Source organism: Siniperca chuatsi, linkage group LG9 (genome assembly GCF_020085105.1).
Source record: "Siniperca chuatsi isolate FFG_IHB_CAS linkage group LG9, ASM2008510v1, whole genome shotgun sequence".
Classification (NCBI taxonomy): Eukaryota; Metazoa; Chordata; class Actinopteri; order Centrarchiformes; family Sinipercidae; genus Siniperca; species Siniperca chuatsi.
The window spans coordinates 21979486-21990833 of record NC_058050.1 but is presented as its reverse complement, the minus strand read 5'-3'; the positions used below and the strand labels follow the sequence as shown (position 1 = coordinate 21990833).

The 11348-nt window shown below is 38.5% G+C and overlaps 2 long non-coding RNA genes across 5 annotated transcripts; one reads left to right on the top strand and one right to left on the bottom strand.

Annotated features, from left to right (window-relative positions):
* Positions 1–2602: 2602 nt before the first annotated feature.
* LOC122882227 lies at positions 2603–6958 on the bottom strand. 2 transcript variants are annotated; one of them, XR_006379310.1, is made up of 3 exons: positions 6721–6958; positions 5389–5556; positions 2603–4230 (listed from the first exon to the last, which is right to left on the bottom strand). It is a non-coding gene; the product is annotated as an uncharacterized LOC122882227 (long non-coding RNA). The 2 variants fall into 2 exon arrangements; XR_006379311.1 differs by having other exon boundaries at positions 2603–3606.
* Positions 5548–11139, top strand: LOC122882226. 3 transcript variants are annotated; one of them, XR_006379309.1, is made up of 4 exons: positions 5548–5708; positions 6344–6459; positions 7747–7866; positions 8058–11139. It is a non-coding gene; the product is annotated as an uncharacterized LOC122882226 (long non-coding RNA). The 3 variants fall into 3 exon arrangements; XR_006379307.1 differs by lacking the exon at positions 5548–5708 and having other exon boundaries at positions 6171–6459; positions 8058–8209; positions 8338–11139; XR_006379308.1 differs by lacking the exon at positions 5548–5708 and having other exon boundaries at positions 6171–6459.
* Positions 11140–11348: the final 209 nt, after the last annotated feature.

Sequence of the window (11348 nt, the reverse complement as noted above, 5' to 3'; positions counted from 1 at the left end):
GCAAGGGCCTGCAAATTTCCATACAACTCCACCCACTCATCTCAAGGGTGTATCATGAAATTTGTGGAGGTTGTGACAAGTTTCATTAGTGTAATATTCTATTAAAGTAGGTACCCCAATCTCCTCCTTAGGAGCTTTTGCAACAGGATAACAAATAGCAAGAAGTTGTATAATCAAAGACACATCTGCTACTGAGAGAAGAAAGTCAGTATTTACACAACCTCAAGAGGTCACAGATCAGGAAAACATAAACATGGATTGTTTTACACTTTTGAACAAACAAACAATGCTATTGTTTTTCTGATAAGGAGTCTCTGTTATAAAGGGCTGAGTTGAACTAAATTGTCCCCCACAATGGATTTAGGGCAATGATTCTGTATTGGACCCAGTCTCTTTTGTGCATTAGACATAAAATACAGTATATCTCAGATATGATTGGACTTACACTTACAATCTAGCATTTCAAAGCTGAGTATGCTACATTTGGTAATTCATGCATGTGTCACTTGGGACATCTGATGCACTTGTGTTCCCGTTTTGACAAAACCTTAGAAAAAAAATAAATTTCACCACTGAATTACAGCATTCAAACAAAATGACCCAAGAGGAAACAGCTCACAACAAGGTTACATATTAGTGGCCCAGATGAAGACTTTATCATTGAACGAGAAAGCACTGTTGCATAAAATTGCCAAAATTTATATCGATCTGATTGTACATTTTTAGTTTAGATTTCTTTAAACACACAATATTAGTGTTGCAAAATTCCTCCTTCTTATTTAATCTCAGCAAATGAGGTGGTTGTGCTCTTGTGTGACATTTTAGGGAGACGCCAACATTCTCTTTCTTTGTTTATTAAGCAACCATCTCCATAGTGATAAAGGGAATATTGTCCAAATCCAGAGCTGATGTTGCAACATTTAATCCTCTGATTGAAATACCAGGGAGGAGTAGAGAGAGAGGGAGTAAAGTTACTCTACTTTTATAAACATTTACTCTGCTGAGGTTTTATCACAGTGTGGAAGTTCCAGTTGTCACTAAGGAGGGTGTGTCATCATCAATACCACTGACAACGTCAGCTTTGCTGTCACTGTTAAAAGAGCCTTTTTATTGCTACACCGCCCCTACTTTGTCTCATCCAAACTGAAAATTCCTCAAGAGAGTCTTTCTCAGACCACATTTTTTATGTATAATTTTAATGTTGTTTGTAGTGACGAACCTACAAATAATTATCACCCGACTTTGCAATACCTCTCAGCTCTACAGAGAGTTTTAGTCTTTTCTAAACCCCATTCGGATGGGATTAACATTACAGGCGAAGATGGGGAATAAAATTGAGTCAAATCTTAACACACAGACATGATACACATGTTGATATAATTCGGTGTAACTTCCCAAGTATATCATTATCCCCGATGTCCATTGTGAATAAACATCCATAAAAATCACTTTAATATACAAAAGGACATTGATCCGGACAGGATTTTAATTACAGGAGGACCAGTGAGTTATTAAATATTTGACTTACATTATTAACATGAATGTGATTACACATTTATGGTACTGTGGCTTGTAAATAGGCAACTGCTTTCCAACACGTCCATCAAAACACCGTTATAAAATGATATGTCAGATGATCTGTTTTCAGATTGTTCTGCTGCCCCCAAGTGGCCAAAAAATCATTAGATTAGCTGATGCAGCTTTAAGTTAACTCATTATATGGGAAATGGCACACCTGAGCTGAACATATTTATTCTTTATAAGTCTCTATTCTGGCCTTACACAAGCAAATCAATGTTAAAATGATCGTGAGGAATGAACACAACACTATGCAAAAATCTATAAACAAAACTTAAAATTTATGAAGCAGTTAAATGAGTAGCTGTAATTGAAACAGCTGGCACGAGTATGCAATACAATCTCCCTCCCAAGGTGTTGCAGATGAACTAATGTTATGTATATGTTGGCAGGAAATAGATGGTTACTTGTGAAAGAGCCTTTGCCTTATTTGGCAGAGTGACGTGTCCTTTAATTCCATTATTGTAGCCATTAAACTCTCCCTTTCATACACACACATATTTTTCCTATCCCCTCATTACCCCCTGCTTTCTCTCTCTCTCTCATTTGCCTCACACTCATCCATTCGCCCCTCACTCTGAGTGGGTTGTATACACAGTGTGGTTACAGTCTCCTCAGCCCATTAAACCGTATGGAACCAGTGTGAGTCCCTGTATTGTTGGTAGTGAAGGCTAGTCCTCTGAGGGCCTTGTTGTGTGTTATTGCACAAATTCATCACCATTAAGCAATCATGGCAGAGCACTCCAGTGTGGTTTAAATACACACTGAGAGGGGCAGCCAGGAGGAGAAAGTGTGTACTTATGTAACTTTGTATGTTAGCATGTTTTGCAGTGATGTTTAATGGTTATGGTAACACTTACATTGATAATGGTTAAGTTAAAGTTAAAACTAATAATTCATATTAGTAATGCAACATTGTCAGAAATATAGTGATATGTGTGTGTTTCTTATATCCTAATACAATGATGACACATATTTTGCTTTTAGAAATTACAAAAGACAAAAAAAGCTGTGTATGCTTTATGCTTGCATATATTACACACAGCCTAACTACCATTTTGTGCAGTTGACACAATAAGCAGACTGCTTGTACGAACATTGACCAAAAGCAGACTCTCCAGAGCTGTAACTGTTAATGCAAATTTGATTAAACGACCAGTTGACAGATTGTGGCTGCAATAAATAGACCAAAAGAGACACTTTTTGTCTCGATTCCATGTGGTGAGAAAATGCTTGGCTGATGGAAACTGTAAGAGTAATCCACAGCAGAGTGCCAGTGCCTTTTCAAAGCCATAACAGCTCATACAAATGTGGGAACATGGATTAGATGACATGAAAATCAATTAGAAATTTTAATAAAACAAGCTAACTGGGAGACAGAGATGACAGACAATAGAGGAAATAGTTGCTTCTGCTTCACAGGACTAGTTTGACATTTGGGGGAAATATGTTTTGGGGTGGCTGTGGCTCAGGAGGTAGACCAGGTCATCCACTCATCATGGGGTTGGTGGGTTCGATCCCCTCCTCCTCCTGTCCACATGTCGAAGTGTCCTTAGGCAAGACACTGAACTCCAAATTGCTCCCGATGGTCAAGCCAGCAGCTTGCATGGTAACTGCATGGTAACTTGTGTACAGCTAATTATGAGTTGTAAGTCAAAAGCTTGAGGGACAGAGGGAGATTGAAAGGTTTTACATCAGTTTGCAAAGGTACATTAAAAAAGTGTTCCATATCCAAAAAGCTGACCTGTAAATAAATAAGCTGTAAGATGAATAAGAACACTACTTGAAGCACTTGAACCAGCTTGGTCACATTTTGTTACTGCATAACAATAAAGTGATTATGAAAAAGAAATTGAGCTAGAACCTCAAATGTTGCTAAGAAGCCAAATGTTACCACACTGTCCCAGTACTTTGTCTGTAATGGCTCACATTACCCCTCCCATCATCTCTGCCTTGGCTTTCTCGCTCCCTCATGGCTGCATACAGTGGATTAGACTTCCATCCAGATCTATTTAACGGTCCACAATGCTGCACCACACACACATGCACACACACAAACATAAACACGAATGTTCTCATGCGTTCTGCCAAGTAGGTTGTTTATATGTTGCAAATGCACCCATTTACCTCTGTATTAAAATCATTCCCACTGACAGTATATCTGTTGTTTGTCTTTGTAGCAAGTTCATAGAACCACAGTTGCATGTAAAGGTTGTTATAATGCTTTTATTGCTATTATATGAATATAATGTTAGGTTTACACAATGGCATATTTGTTTATTTCCCTCTTGTACAAAGGAATTTAAGATGGCAGAAGCCTTTAAGAAGTAAGGGTTCATGTGAATATATTAGGCTGTAATTTACATAAATTTAGCATCATTACTGCTACTGCTACAGCCTATGCTTGTCGACTACATTAAAAATGTTTCATTATATCTCCTATAATTGTTTTCTTGTAGTGTTAATTTTTGAATATTAAATCATGTGACGATGAGTTGGTTTTCTAGATTAGGCATATAATTAACGGATTTGTTCATTAATTTTTGTTTTCATTCATTTAACAATAAAAAGACATTAATACAAGTAATCACCACACAATGGCTGATTGTCTGTTGTCTGACTGCTGATGACCTCTGTAGCCTGGAAGTGTTACTTTAGGAACAAGAGAGCAGACCACACACACAAGCACAAATAAACACATAAACAAGAAAACCCAAAACTAAGACTTCACCTCATGGGAAAACAAGCAAATTAAATGGTAGAGATTAGTGACATTTTACCCCAGCCAATTTGCAAAGGTGTAAGAAATGGATTCAGCATTGTTTTTGCTGTAACATAAGCTGCCATCATTAGCATGTCACGATTCATCTGTGACTTTTGGGTTTTGTACCTTGATACTGTATTGAATTGTATTTTATTTAATTTGGTATTAAATTGGAAATGCAATGAGTGAGTGTTATTACAAAATCGAAACTCAAGGTGTTTACGGGTTAAGGTGAACTAATGAGAAGGTGGAACTTACTTTACAAAGGCCTAACTAGGAGAAAATAAGAACTCAGAACTGAGTAAACTTAATAAAATGACAGCTGGGAGAAAGATCTAACAAGCAGCGTGTCATATTGGGAAGTATGGATAAGTTAAGTGAATAATCTACAGTATTAAAATAACTTTATAGGCGGGAATTTTAATTACTGGTTAATTGTTAAATTAACATTTCTATTTTGTCTTGCACACTTCTCACAAAGCCAAACAAATTTTCTACTGTTAATGAGTGTATATTTTTCAGTGACATTTTATTAGATGTTAAAAAATGTTGATAGCCCAGCACAGTGCCTGGAGGATCTGGGAAGAGGACAAGGGAGGAGGATGACAAAGAAGAAGTTTACGGGTACTTACAGTAATTAGTAAGTAACAACTCATCTCCAGAGAATGTATGACTCTGATATCCTATCATTGTCTTTCAAAATCTTTAAACATATCAGTTGAAACTGTACTTTGTCATCAGTTTTTAGTTTGTCTCTAATGTTTGGCAAGTTATCACAGTTGAGCTAAAGATTTACATTGTTTACTTTTGACAAAGGATTTAGTCAAACACCTGACATAAACTTAACGGGTTTATCATACAGTAATACTGAAGGAGCTATAGCTGGTGTTTAATTTGTTGAGTATAAATATTAAATTCTGACAACAAAATATGAAATACATTTTGGGTCACCAAGCAACTCAAAAAGGAACCTCCAAAAATTACATATAATATACATACAATATTACATATATGCTTTTAACTAAGAACTGTAACAAGCACAGCACCTGTCCAGGCCCATGTGTGTAATACACTGTGGAGGTAGGCATGGAGAGCGTCAGCTGCAGAGGGAGAGGTGGGGGAGTGGCTCAGGTGAGCAGCGTCAGGGAGAGGTAACTGTCACAGCTGAAACCGACTAATTATACTCTCCCCAAATACTCAGTAGCATGCTAGACCTGGAGGAGAAAATCACACACCGACAAGCGCCACGTCAGCCGACAGAGCGGTTGGTCTCCCTGTGCATAGAAGGACTTACAAGGAAGCCGCTGAACCAGCGCCAGAGCCGGGAAGAAAAAGAGAAGCGGCTTGGATTACATGGAAACATTGTGTGGGTTAAGCAATCGATAAAGAACGTTACCTGTAAGCCCTGCATCCAAGTGTATTTCCAGAGCCAAGGGACTCACGGTAGCTCCAACTCGCTACATACACGCATGGCTCATTTCAAGCTTAATTAAAGGTCCAGTGTGTAGGATTTAGTAGCATTTAATGGTGAAATAGCAGTTTGTAACCCTCCTCTTCCAAGCATGTAGGAGGAACTATGGTGGCCGCGAAAGTCGCAAAAAATGTGAACGGCCCTATCTAGACCCAGTGTTTGGTTTGTCCGTTCTGGGCTACTGTAGAAACATGGCGGGGCAACATTGCGGATCCGTGGAAGGGGACCCGCTCCCTCTGTAGATAAAAACAGCTTATTCGAAGGTAATGAAAAAGCAATGATTCTTATTTTCAGGTGATTATACACTAATGAAAACATACTTATAAATATTAGATTCCATCTCTGCTAATAGCTCCTCCTAAATGTTACACACTGGACCTTTAATACAGCAAAATAATACAGTTGGCTGAAACATATTTTAAGCCTTGATGAAATGGATTTACAAAATGATTTTTCTGGTCTGGTCATTATAAACTGGTAATTCTTTTACTTTTTCACTTTATTAAACATTTCATATATTTTCTATACAGCATAGACAAGGGCTTGAGCACCGCAATATTTTCACTGCACCCTGAATTACAAAATGGCTCGGACACATCCTATCGGTCTTTTCGCGGGGATTGCTTTTGACAATCTGCACCTAAGTGTAAGTAATTTATACATATTTAAGAATCTACATATCAAATTTGATATGTATACATGAACATTTACATGTCTAATTACTACATGAAAGTGACTTTGATTAACAAAAGCAGTAAGAACACCTAAGTCGGGCTTGGGTGACACAATTTCCCCCTTAAAAGTGTATTTGTATCTTCACTGTGCTGCTTAAGTCATGCACTCATATGACTGCATTTTGTAGCTAGCTTTACACTGCTTTGCCTAGCCAATGAAAATATAGGATTACCTGACACAACCTGTTGTTGAGTTGGAGGAAGGTAGAATTTTGGATGTCATGTCATGAAAAAAAGTTGTCACCGCAGGAAAGACTAACAAAGAATCACGTAGGATTAAATGCAGCTGTGTTTTCTTATTTCTGAGTCATCACAATATACATAAATAAAGTATAAATGTAATAAATCGTAGAAAAGGTTTCAGTCGTAGTCATCTGGACACTGTTTTCAGAATCAAGACGTTTCGGCTCCCATCCGGAAGTCATTCTCAATTGTGAAAAAATTGGACGGGAACTGGAAATTTAAGATAATCTGAGTTACATAAGCCCTGCCCTCAGGAGGGAATCTGCCTGAGTATCTGTTAATAGCTAGTTTCACCTGAAACTGACCTAATAGTTTCAAGATGGCCCAGTGATCAGTAATCAGGCCTATTGTTCTCTGGCTGCATCTACTTCATCACTGTTAAGTGCCTGATTAGCATGTGATAGGCGTGACCAAGGTGATAATACACTCTGATAGACTTTGGGCAGATTAAATCTCAGACCACCATTTCTGTTCAAAGAGGGGTTCTCTTTCTTCACAAAGAGAACCCCTCTTTGAACAGAAATGGTTATGCTTATGTAACTCAGATTAGCTTAAATTTCCAGTTCCCGTCCAATTTTTTCACAATTGAGAATGACTTCCGGATGGGAGCCGAAACGTCTTGATTCTGAAAACAGTGTCCAGATGACTACGACTGAAACCTTTTCTACGATAGAACACTCCTGGACGAATGAGGCACTACACCGTCAAATGTAATAAATGTTAAAATATTTTCACATTAGCTATTCAAATGTTTTTTCTTGCAGTAGTGTGTATATATAGCTAAGTATATTCATGCACCATGATCAAATAAATAATTTTGCTGGGTGTGTGTGAATGTCTGTGTAGGATTACATGTGTTTTAGATTAACCTCCAATATAATACATTGCTAAGTTATGTATAAGGTTGACCAAAATTGAATGTTTTTGACACTCAACTTTGTGCTCTTCTGTGGAAGCCAGAGAGAAGGGAGGCCAAAGAGGCAAAAGGAGACTGAAGGAGAGACTGGAAAAGAGACACAGAGAAAAGAGACAGGAAGACGGAGACAGAAGACGAGACAGGGAGTTAAGTAAGAAAGGTAGGTAAGGTGTGTGTATGTGAGAGATTTTTTAATTTCCTTTACAGGAGCATCAAGATGTTAAAAGAAAAGTGGATATAGAAATTGTAATGCTGCTTTGGTTTAAGGTAAATATATCTGTGTCTATGTATGTGGTAAATATACCTGTCAATGCATGGTAATGTATTGTAAAAATGTAAATGCATTTTCAGATGCCTAACATCCGCCAGACGAAGAAGAGGGAGGGGAAGACAAGGAAGTGGACCCCAGAGGCCATGGGACAGGCCATACAGGAGGTGGAAGCAGGCAGGCTCTCTGCATGGCAGGCAGCCAAAAGGTCACGAAGTCCAGCCTGGGTAACTGAGTAAGTAGAAGAGAGACTATGTCCATAGTCAGAGGCCATTCCTCACCCCTGAAGATGAAAATTCCCTGGTGTAGTAGTGTTTGTATCTGCCAGTCACAGATTTTAACTGATGAAGCCTCTGGTCCTAGCCCACACTCAGGCCATCTACAACCTCTGCCACCCAGACGCAGCAAAGACAATGCTTGACCAGATGTGCTGGATCAATTTCAGAAAGCAGCACTTCCATCGCCTTACTGCCCAGATCCCAGTCATCATCAACCATGGGAGGGCATCCTGTGCCAAGAGGGGGCCCACTTGTGTTTGTAGTTGTACTGTAAATCTTAGTATACACTGTGTGTATTACCGGTAATTGTTGTATATACATATATGTGTGCATAATTGCTAAATTTAAAGTCATTGAAATGAGAAGAGTTTAACTAAACATCCAGCCGGTGGTGGTATACACTCAGAATGGAAATTGAGGAGCCTTTACTACATAATTTGGTGTTGTTGAAGCATGTTATCTTTGTGAAGGACGGAACTGCGGTCCCGGATATGTTTACAGCATTGATGTTGATTTGGCTGATTCAGGAACAACCTAATACACCCGCACGGCTTTATCATGTGCGATAGCATCCTTTTGCCAACTCTGGTAAAGACAAAGCTAAAGTAAATGGTTAAAACAATATTCATTTGGAACGGTAATAAGTTAGTCTTTAGTTTTACACCCTTAAATTTTTTTTAAAAGTGTCCAACTCAGGACACAGTTACGTTAATAATTATAAATATTATTAAATTAATGAAGTTACCACTGGTGTGTCACATGCGTAAAAATGCCCATTTAATTTAAAGACGCTCATATCGTTCCTGCTACAGTGTGATTTAAAAATCAATATAAATAAACGGATCGTTCAGTCATCAGTAAGATTTATTAATCTAACAGACTGTAAAATTGTAGACCTAGGTGAAAAAGGAGTAACTCAACAAACATGAAGGTGTTTATAATTTTGGAGAGATCTGTGTGTGTGTGTGTGTGTGTGTGTGTGTGTGTGTGTGTGTGTGTGTGTGCGCGTGCGTGCGCGTGCGCGTGCGCCTCCACCAACTAAAGCCACACAAATTGTGGCTTTTGTCTTGGAAATGACCTTCAGATGTTCTGTCCGGAGGCAGCCTAGTTAAAGGATAATTCCAATTTATTTTAACCTGCCGTATTTCCCATAAATTTGACTATTGTGGATCTATGGGTCGTGCTATGCACTCGCCACCTTGATTTGGGGAAACGAGGACTCACACAAAACAACATATATCTGGGCAAGCTGTGCGAGCCTCCAACAGCTTTCCAGATAAGTAGGATTTTTACATGAATCATTTCAAACACTTGTCTCTGAGTCTGACCGAAAGTAAACACAGAAAGAAACTGCCTGAATGGCCATTATGTCTAGCATAGGGATCTACATCCAGGGCAACTTGCACACCGTATGTATGTTTTAGTGTGAGGCTGTGGATAGCTTTCCATTTAGCATGTGTTCATGCTAGAGAAGTAGTAGTAAGTTTCCAAATTGCAAGAATAAAATGATTTTGTTAGTCGTTTTCTTCGACTAACGCTACCCCTGGATGAAAGAGACTCCAGTTATGGTTAGTTAGTTAAAATGTATAACCAGCTTGTGTGTTTTTCTGCTGGGTCACAAATATTGTAATCCCTCACATTGCATTTAACGTGTTATAATCACTTTTTCACAGTCGGCCTCTGTATGTTCTTCCATTGGGGAGGTGAAAAAAAGTCTGCAGGACTTGCAGAGCACGAATTATTAAATCAAGAACACGAATTAATAAATCAAGAGCACAAATTTGTTCTGTTTTTCTCCATGACACCTCCCGGGCTCCATACCTTTCTTGTAAAAGTGAAAACATAAGTATGTAAGCTACGGAACATTTTTCCTAGACTAACTAGCTCTATACTGCAATACAATAATGTGGTTTGTTTAATACCATGTCTTCTATATAGATCATCAAGGTGAGGATGCTGACTTTATCCAGCAGGAAAAATTAAAAAGTCAGCCGGGGTGTACATTAGCTAGCTGGCTACAGCTGATAAACTCTACTTAGCGATGGTTATCATTTCAGCCAACAAAATCGACAGTTGCTAGCTAGAAATGAGAAGCCTGCTCTTGTCTAACTCTGTCTCCACAAACATTACTCCAGGGTTGCCAACTACCCGCTCTCAGTCTCTGTCTCACGCCAATTAAGCTTCAAAGCTACTCCTTCATGAAAAAAATTATAGTTGTATGTTTTAAATATAGGCTTTCTCTGCACACAGCACAAAGTCTAAACATCAGGGTGGGCTGTGCACATGGCAAAGCTGTGGTAACTTTATTAATTATTAATTATCCCTGACATGGCGACAGGATTGGTCAGGATCTAACGGCGAATGAGATTCTGTACTTTTCTACAACACAGGTAAGCTGTCACACACAGATTCCAAGTTTATACTGTAGGCTACAGTCAAATCATTTGTAACACAGCGGCTGTCCTCAGGTTCAAATCCTGAGCTAGAGCTGTTGGGACATTTTTATTTTATGTAAAAGTCTGATCCATTTACTCTCACAGTGTTTGCACATAGCGTAGCAAGAATGTATTCTGAACAGGGTGCTGGAAAAAAAGGGCGGGGGGGGCTTAACTGGCAGTAATGCTGCAGCATCCCCAGCACCCCTACTTCCCACGGTGACGTATTTACATCGGTGGCATTATTGTGCACATGGATCGTTCCCATATACAGCACGCGACATAAAAGTAAATAACAAAATATGTCGGCAGGACAATGAACAATGAAAACACAATTCCATAAGTTACAGGAATTTCAGTAAAAACATCATAAATTCAACTAATAAAAAGATTTTGTCAACAGCACAGACATCATATTTGAGGTGATGTATAATAATTATTCGGGGTCTTGTGTTGTGGGACTTCATGCTTCACGGTTGAATCAAATTAGTAACAAAGTTACAATTTTCTCAATAACCTACTGTTATATCTATCCATTTGGGTTTTTTGTTCAGGTTTTGTAGATTTGTAGATTAATGGAGTTTCATTTGTGATGCTCACAGCATTTTAAAAAGCATTTAAAATTCAACATCTCTTTTCAGAATCAGTGTCCATAGGGCTG